Source organism: Ruditapes philippinarum, unplaced genomic scaffold, assembly GCF_026571515.1.
Source record: "Ruditapes philippinarum isolate M1 unplaced genomic scaffold, ASM2657151v2 ctg1332_1_1_1_1, whole genome shotgun sequence".
Lineage (NCBI taxonomy): Eukaryota > Metazoa > Mollusca > Bivalvia > Venerida > Veneridae > Ruditapes > Ruditapes philippinarum.
This window is the reverse complement of record NW_026853962.1, coordinates 203,968-213,591: the sequence shown is the minus strand read 5'-3', so window position 1 is coordinate 213,591 and position 9,624 is coordinate 203,968. Positions and strand designations below refer to the sequence as shown.

General features: G+C 34.2%; 1 long non-coding RNA gene across 1 annotated transcript; it reads right to left on the bottom strand.

The window, feature by feature from the left end:
- Window positions 1-1,391: 1,391 nt before the first annotated feature.
- Window positions 1,392-9,379, bottom strand: LOC132738512 (uncharacterized). The gene is made up of 2 exons (XR_009626885.1): window positions 7,702-9,379; window positions 1,392-7,315 (listed from the first exon to the last, which is right to left on the bottom strand). It is a non-coding gene; the product is annotated as an uncharacterized LOC132738512 (long non-coding RNA).
- Window positions 9,380-9,624: the final 245 nt, after the last annotated feature.

The following is a 9,624-nucleotide window of genomic DNA, read 5'->3' as shown; positions in this document are numbered from 1 at the left end:
AACTAGAACTGTGTCCAAAGGACACGGATGCCCCCACTGACAACATATATATGGTATATAGTGAAAAAATCAACAAAGGGCCATAATTCTGTTAAATTTGGTTGCAGCAAAAATTCCTTCCTTTACTACCATCTACACATTAAGGTTGTTCATCCCTGGAAGTTTAAGCAAAATCTGTCATTCGGTTTAAGAGGAATTGCGTTCACAATATTTCTATATGGTATATAGTGAAACAAGAGGGCCATGATGGCCCTGAGGTCGCTCACCTGCGTATAGGCCCCCGGAGCGGGGCCAGTTTAAACCCCAGGGCTTTTATTTGAACAAACTTGGAAGACACTCATTAGAAGATGTTTCACAATGTTAAGTTTTTACTACACACATGTAAAGAAAAACAATGATCTCAGCCACCCCCCGTCCTCCCCCTAGCAGGGCCAATTTTCAGCCAAGGGCTTTTATTTGAACAAACTTTGTAGACATCCATAAGAAGATATTTCTAGCTCATTGGGTTTTTTAGAAGAAGATTTTTAAGTTTTTACTACACACATATAGTTAAAAACAATGACACCCCTGGGGCGGGGCCAGTTTTGACCCCAGGGCTTTTATTTGAACAAACTTTGTAGACACTTACCAGAAGATGTTTCATGCTTAATATCTAAACTCTAGCTATTTGGGTTTTTTCAAAGAAGATTTTTTAAGTTTTTATTATATGCATATAGGGAAAATCAATGACCCCCCGGGGCGGGGCCAATTTTGACCCATGGGCTATTATTTGAACAAACTTTGTAGACACTCACTAGAAGATGTTTCAGGCTTAATATCTAAACTCTAGCTATTTGGGTTTTTTTCAAAGAAGATTATTTAAGTTTTTGCTATACACATATAAGGAAAAATCAATGACCCCCCGGGGCGGGGCCAATTTTGACCCCGGGGCTTTTATTTGAACAAACTTGGTAGACACCCATTAGAAGATGTTTCATGCTGAATATCTTAGCTCTAGCTCCTCTTTGAGTTCTTTCAAAGAAGATTTTTTAAGTTTTTACTATATGCATATAGGGAAAATCAATGACCCCCTGGGGCGGGGCCAATTTTGACCCCAGGGCTTTTATTTGAACAAACTTGGTAGACACTCATTAGAAGATGTTTCATGCTGAATATCTTAGCTCTAGCTCTTTGGGTTCTTTAAAAGAAGATTTTTAAGTTTTTACTATATGCATATAGGGAAAATCAATGACCCCCTGGGGCGGGGCCAATTTTGACCCCAGGGATTTTATTTGAACAAACTTCGTAGACACTCACCAGAAGATGTTTCATGCCACATAACTAAGCTCTAGCTTTTAGGGCTTTTTAAAAGAAGATATTTAAAGTTTTTTTCTTTCGGTTGCCATGGCAACCAGAGTTCTGCATGGAATTAAATTCTTTGAACAATTTTTAAAGGTGACCACCAAAGAAACATTCCTGTGAAGTTTGGATGAAATTGGCTTAGTGGTTTATGAGGAGATGTCATTTAAAGTAAAAGTTTACGGACGGACGGACGACGGACGGACCCGGACGAAACGGTTACACATTTGTGGACAATACACAATCATTTACAACGGATGAAAACATCAATGAAAGGCTGTACTATGACGAAGTCCACCTTAATAAATCTGGTGGTGCTGTGCTCGGAGGGCAAATTTTGGCAGCCATTAAATCTACCCTAAACATCAAAGGTTCTCCAGCACAGTCTGCTCGAAATTTTCCCAGGGACAACCGTCACAGAATACCACCACATCAATCTTATTGGAACAACAGAAACCAACATAAGAGGAGACAGCAATATCAAGGTCACAACAGGATTCCCCAACACAATTTCAACAGAAGGATGCCAATATGGATGCAGAGGCCATATCCATGGACACCAGTGCATCATGCACCATACTAACTGTACAAAGTGGAATCGGTGACAAACTCCATTTCGAAGCTCTTAATGATTCTACATCTTTACATACTCATCAAGAAAATGAAAATAGTCAAGAAAATAAATTTCCTCTTAAAATAAGTAATAACAATCTGGACACATCACATCAAGACTTAAAACTCCAAGACTTAAAATTAGACAAAAATGGACTTAACTTTATGCATCTCAATATACATTATTTATATCCAAAATTCAGTGAAATTCAGTTTCTAGTTGATAATCTCCCGGATATTGACATTCTTGGATTACAAGAAACCTTTCTCAGTGATGCTTTCTCAAACAATGAAATTAATTAAACAAATTATCAACTTTTCAGGCATGACAGACAATCAAATGGGGGAGGAATAGTTTTATATGTAAAATCAAACTTACATTGTGAGAGTAGAACAGACCTTAATTTAAGTGATATTGAAGCAATATGGATAGAAATGAAGCTTGACAAACAAAAACCTTTTATTGTAGGATATATTTATAGGCCCCCTTCATCACTTAATTCATGGACTGAAGAAATTGAAAAAATATTAGAAACCTTATACGTTGAAAACAAAGAAATCATTCTCTTTGGCGATTTCAACTACAATTTTATTAATTCTATTTCAGTTAATTGAAAATGGAATAATACAATCAGTACATTCAATTTAAATCAACTAATAACACAACCTACTAGAGTCACGCCAACATCCTCAACTATCATTGACCATCTCTACACAAATCAGTCTCAAAATATATGTAATATTAAGGTCCCAATTCTTTCAATAAGTGACCATTCCCCCATTGTTTTTACCCGTAAAACTAAGTCAAAAATCAAACAAGAGGGCCATGATGGCCCTATATCGCTCACCTTAAGAAATAGATGTTAACTGGATTTTTCTTATTTAAAACAAGCAACATGTTTATAAAATACTTAAAATGTTATTTAGTTAGTGTCAAATGTAAAGTATTTTTGAGCAAGAGGAATGCAATCAAGTGTATAGAAATACCTCTTTTTTCTTTTCTTTAAAGTATAGGTTGCTAAAAAATACACTCCCTGTAGTGTGTTTACATCATGAAAATTTTAACAATGACATCATAATTAACAAGGCGAAGTACAAATTTGGATAATACTTCAATAAAAATGGGTCAAAGACAAAAATGGCCGGGTTGCATTTGTATACCAAATAACATGACTCATGAGGCTGTGATGTTACAAAAATGTACTACCATTGACCAGTAATGTCGAACTTTTTACTAAGTCGGTAAACAGGAAGTGGATAAGCGATAGACCTGAACTTGGGACCACATATTAATGCAGTCACATTACCAAATATCAAGAGGCTGTGTTATGTAGTTGCTGAGAAAACTGTTACAGAAATTTCCTTCCATTTACAATTAATGCCAAAAATTCAACTAAGTCATCAAACGGGAAGTGAATGAGCCACATACCTGAAATCATATCCCATTGTATGTGACTACATGTTGATGCTGCATACCAAATATCAAGAGGCTGTGATAAGTAGTTGCTGAGAAAATCGTTAGGAAAAATTCCTACCATTGACCATTATTATGAATTTAACTAAGTCAGTTAACATGAAGTGGATGAGCGACAGACCTGAAATCGAATCCCATGGTATGGGACAATGTGTTAATGCTGTAAACTAAATATTATGAGGTTCTCTAGAGTAGTTGCTGAGAAAAATGTTACCAAAAAGGCCCAACCAATTCGCCTGTCTGCCCGGAATTAAGTCTCAATACATGATGGTAAACAGTATTTTTTTTGCATATGATTATGTAAAATTTTTCGAAAACCAGTATTATAGTTGTACCAGATATCCCATTAGTGTTTAGATATTAAAATAATTTTTGATAAAGGTGTTTACTCAGGGGTATCATGTTGGAGACAGGATCTAACCCCCAAGCATCTATGGTTTATCATATTTGGACATCCCTTTCTACAAAAACTTCTTCCTGTTCACATGAGTGGCTCTATACACAGGTTTAATCATAAAACAAGAAACATGGCAATGCCACGAAACCAGGTTTTCAATTATCTCCATTGTAGATAAATATGTTGTATTTGAAATACAAATACAAGCAATAAACAATGTAACTATGTGCAATGTAAAACATGAATAATGAAGGAGGAATTGCCACAGAAGAAGTGTTCACTATATATTCTGTATAAGGAAAAAAAACAAAGGGCCGTAATTAGGTCAAAAAGTATCCAATCACAAAACCTCTACAATATGCGCCAGGGCACTTGATGATATGGCTTCTGTGAAAGTTTGAACAAAATCTGTTGAGAAATGTAGGACTAGTTCAGCACAGAAGAATTTGATCATTATATATTGAGGAAAAAAAACAAAGGGGCATAATTAGGTCAAATATTATCAAATCACAAAACCCCGACAATATGCGCCAGGGCACTTGATAACAAAGCTTCTGTGAAAGTTTGGTCAAAATCTGTTGAGAAATGTAGGAGAAGTTGCGCACTGTAGAAATTGTTCACTATATATTCTATATAAGGAAAAAAAACAAAGGGTCATAATTACGTCAAATATTATCCAATCACAAAACCCTGATAATATGTGCCAGGGAACTTGATAACAAAGCTTCTGAGAAAGTTTGGTCAAAATCCGTTGAAAAATGTAAGAGGAGTCTCGCACAGAAGAAATTGTTCACTATATATTCTATATAAGGAAAAAAAACAAAGGGCCATAATTAGGTCAAATATTATCCAATCGCAAAACCCGGACAATATGTGCCAGAGCACTTGATGACAAAGCTTCTGTGAAAGTTTGGTCAAAATCCGTTGAGAAATGTAGGAGTTGCGCACAGAAGAAATTGTTCACTATATATTCTATATAAAAAAAAACAAAGGGCCATAATTAGGTCAAATATTATCCAATCGCAAAACCCCGACAATATGTGCCAGGGCACTTGATGATAAAGCTTCTGTAAAAGTTTGGTCAAAATCTGTTGATAAATGTAGGGGGAGTTGCGCACAGAAGAAATTGTTCACTATATATTCTATATAAGAAAAAACAACAAAGGGCCATAATTAGGTCAAATATTATCCAATGGCAAAACCCGGACAATATGCGCCAGGGCACTTGATGACAAAGCTTCTGTGAAAGTTTGGTCAAAATCTGTTGAGAAATGTAGGAGGAGTTGCGCACAGAAGAAATTGTTTACGCCCGCCCGCCCGCCGACATACCTCAATCTAATAACCAGTTTTTTCCTTCGGAAAACCTGGTTAATAAAATCATGTAAAATGTTATTAAACAAGAAAAATATTACATACATTCGTATGTAATATAGGTACGATTGCATACTACTTTTTGTGAAGACTTCATTCTTGCTGAATAAAAGGTGTAATGTAAAATGAACAAACATGTCATGAGATATTTTATATCTTTAAACATTTTCATGGAATGTAATTAATGTATCACCATATTAAAGTTGCATGCCTTCTGATGAGAAAAATGATTTCAAGGAAATCAAAATATGAAAAGAAAATTCACGGTCAATTGACTGCTTTGAAGCATAATCACAAAATAAAATTACAGGAAATTAAAAACCTTTTTAATACACTAAAGGTAGAATTTCATTGTAAATCATAGTCAAAGATTTGAGATATGATTATTTATTCATATTAACATCATTATTGGCTATATATTGATAAAAAAAACCCCGAAAGACACAGTTTGTAAATATTTATTACAATAAAATATGAAAAAGGTATTCGCGCAGAGGTTAGCTATAATTAAAATTCCCGCGCTAAGTCGCGGTGGTGCTTGGGATAATCACTTGATACTGTAAAAGGCAGCCATTTTACGATACGAATCCTCGGACAGTTTATCCTGCCGAAAAGATATGAAAAAATACTTGCAATTCAAAGTTTGCTGGCTACATAAAGATTATCGATTTACTCTTTGCACACTTTTTCTCTGCCTGAGTATAATAATATTGACGTGTTTTCATTGGCTTAAACCATCACGTTAATACCAATACACATGTAGGTGTGAACTAATTTCGTGTTCATTAAAATTATTCCGTTAATAGACATATAACAATCTTATTTACAAATGAATTGATAAAACAACAATCCCAGAAGCATTTAAGATAATAACAATCATTGGAAAAAAATAAATGCATATAAATTGTAAATTTGTGTATGACAACTCAACCCCCTAAACAAAACATAATAGACTCAACCAAAACAAGCGCCTGCTTCTTCATCTAACTATGTAGTTGCATGACCATGATTAGCAATTTAGCGAACCAAATCCAAGAGATAAAACTATTGTAAAAATAATACTATGACCACAGCAGATTTCGTACAGAAAAAAAAACAAACAGCAGGGATCTCAGGAAGGTCAGAATTTCACGTGGCAGACTGTTTGGCCAAAAAATTTCATGAGTCAAATCAGTTTTTTCTTGTGTTATTTTTCTACACGAATCATTTTCATGTTTTCAGAAATTACTGTTTGGGAAGTCATTTAGACTAGATTTTCAAGTTTAAATTGATAACAATTATAAGCTTCTTGCTTAGTTAACATGATAAAGATAATTAAGTATTTCTAGCACCATGGATAATTACCATAATTATTGTTCCATTTTCACTTACATTTATTGAGGTGATAAACACATGTGTACATGCAGGGGTAAAAGTTACAGAAACTTAAATTCTGAAAGAAAAAGTTGGGGGTCAGGGGGCTGGAGGCCCTTGGAAGCTTTTGCAATTTAGTGAATTTAAAAGTTCAAAAAAGGCTCAGATACATACTCAAGTGCTTTATATATCTTCAGATGTAATTAATCTGATATGTTAAAATTTACACAAATTCACTGAGCAATACTATTTAAGCAATATATACACATTCCACATAACAAATTATGTTCATTCTTTTACTTTCAATTTCATATCTTAAATTTAATCCTTTTCCATTGTCTTCCACTTGTTAATGTAGCACACTTTCAACTGACTTGACAATTTCTTCAGATGTGGAAACATTTTGAATTTTCAATCCTAAATGATCCATTACTACTTGACTAGTTTCATCATCAAAGTACTAAAAGATTACTTTGTTATTGTTTTTTGTTAGTTGCCTCATCCATATTCAAAGATATTAACTTGTCTTTCACTTTTGACCTTAACAGATTTGGCTACACCATGTGTTGTTATGTACATTGCACTGGTTGGAGAAAGAGAAGTTTTTTCAAGAGCAGGCTTGTGTTCAGCTAAACGTAGAGATCGCCTGCTATGGAAAATGGCAGTCAATGTTCACTAAGAAAGGCAGTTGTGATTGCTCTTTGTATGGCAATGCGGTCTTGCATACTTTCAATCTTTTTGTCCACAGCTTTTGATGAGCCTGGCAGTACCTGAAAAAGACAATTTTCAAATAAAAGATGTATGAAACATATCAAATAAAATATCACACTCATAAATTGTCAATTTAGTTTGGAAACAAGGAGATAATCAAACTAAAAAAAACATAGATAAAGAAAATCGTGTTCTAATCCTTAAAATAATATCAAGCTGAAAAAAAAATCTCCAGACCTATTAAAAATTTGGGCATAGGCCTGCACAAGGCCATTTTTTAATTCAACCCCCAACCCTTGCCCAGACCACATGAAAGTTGGGGGAAGACAGAAGAAAAAGAGGGTGGGGTAATGTGAATTGTTTATTAACTACACAATGCACAACTAAACCTCTTTTCGTTACTTACTCTAGATAGTGGCTAAACTACAAAGAGAAATGATCTTACTTGGTCTAAGATTCTTTTAGTGGTCCTCATCTTCAGCTCATCGTGATTAAGAAGCACCTTTTTCTGTTCGATTTGTCTAGTTGATCGTTTTGGAACAGACTTCACAAAAGCCCATTGCATTTGGTTTCTTCAACCAAGCATCCCATTTTTCACATTTAGAGTCCTTTTCCGCTAACCACTCCCACCTCCATTTGTTTTTTGCACCCTTTTTCAGACCAGGCGGTAAACACTTCTTGTATTTGTACATGTATTTTGACATCAAATGACTATGCAACAAACGATTTCATTGGCTAGTAAAAAACGACGACCAATCAAATCTGATCTTGTATATTCTAGCTCAATTTTTCATCGGCAATCTCCGTAATTGTTTTGATTCGTATACAAACGAGTCTGAGATGGACAAATTTATTTTAAAATATATATCAAGCATTATCAAGCAATGTGCACACGCTAATTAATGAGGCATGCTCACACACCCTTCCCGATTTCTCATCGGATTTGCGTCATTCAGAAAAATGACCTCGGAGATCGCCGAAAACATGTATAATTTTGGAAATCATATCACGGGAGGTGATATTTACATAAATACTAAATGTCATCCCTTAATACTTCACAAATAGTTAACAAAAAACCTGTTTCAACGAAGCACATCGATAATTGTATTCATCTTCACTTCTTTGTTTTGAAATACGAGTTTATGTTACAAAATTTCTCAATTTCCTTGTTCAAGGTCGCCATTTTGTCCTAATTCCCGTAATCCGATTTAGTTTAGTGTATAGGTCAGATTGATACAGATCTTTTCTAAGACTCAGGACTGATTGATATCTATTATTTAATGATTTGAATTGTATGTTTATAATCAGAATAAAATATTATGTCATAAATCGTTCAGCAGATTCAGTAAGACCGGTGTACACAATGTTGAATATATGATTTTTTCCGCAAACCGGAAGGAAGAATTTAAGTCATATCCGCACTGTAAATTAAACTTTTATCTTAATAAGCTATTTTTTTGTGAAAGAAATACAACACTTTTTGTTCACTTTCGTTTCTTTGTGCAATATCTTACAAAGAAAATGTGCAAGTCAATGTCAAGAACCAAAATACAATGCATTTAATTTCGGAAATGACACAGTCTTCCTTTCTGATGATATTACGAAATTAATGGAAAAATCCATTATTGAATAGGGAAATCAACTTCACTATAGCTCTCAAATTTGTGCTATTCTGATCGACTCTGTTTTGAATTAACATTCACATTCAACAAACTTTTCATCCTTCTAATGCTTTAAAAGAAAAATCTTCATAACAATGTCTGTTCAGACAAATAATACAAGATACACTGTCTCAATTTATCCCTACAAAGAAAGTCTATATAACCTTGCAATAAAAAAACCTTTAACTACCAAAATAGAGACCAATTTTCAGCTTTAGATAATAATTTGAATATACTTTGTAGGAACTAACAAGCTAATGCCTTGTGAGAAATATCTAAGCTCTAGCCCTTTCCATTTTGAAGTATAAGAACTTATAAGTTTTTTCTTTTAGTTGCCATAGCAACCAGAGTTTACCATGGAATGGCATTTTTTGAACAATCTTGATAGAGCTTCATACAATGAGTATTCCTGCCAAGTTTCATTAATATTGGCCCAGTGGTATTGTAGAAGATGTCGTCTGAATAAAATGTGTACGACGGACGCCATTTGGTTGGCCATCCTAAAAGCTCACCTGCACTTTGTGCAAGGTGAGCTAAAAAGGCCCATTACACCTTACTATCAATTATAGATATTTAAAGCAATTTAATGCAGAACATTTTTTAGCTGATCTAAGTAATCAACCATGGACATTGATTGATGTTTTTACTGAACCAGATGATGCTCTTGACACATTTTATGACTTATTTTTAAAAGTTCTTGATTCACA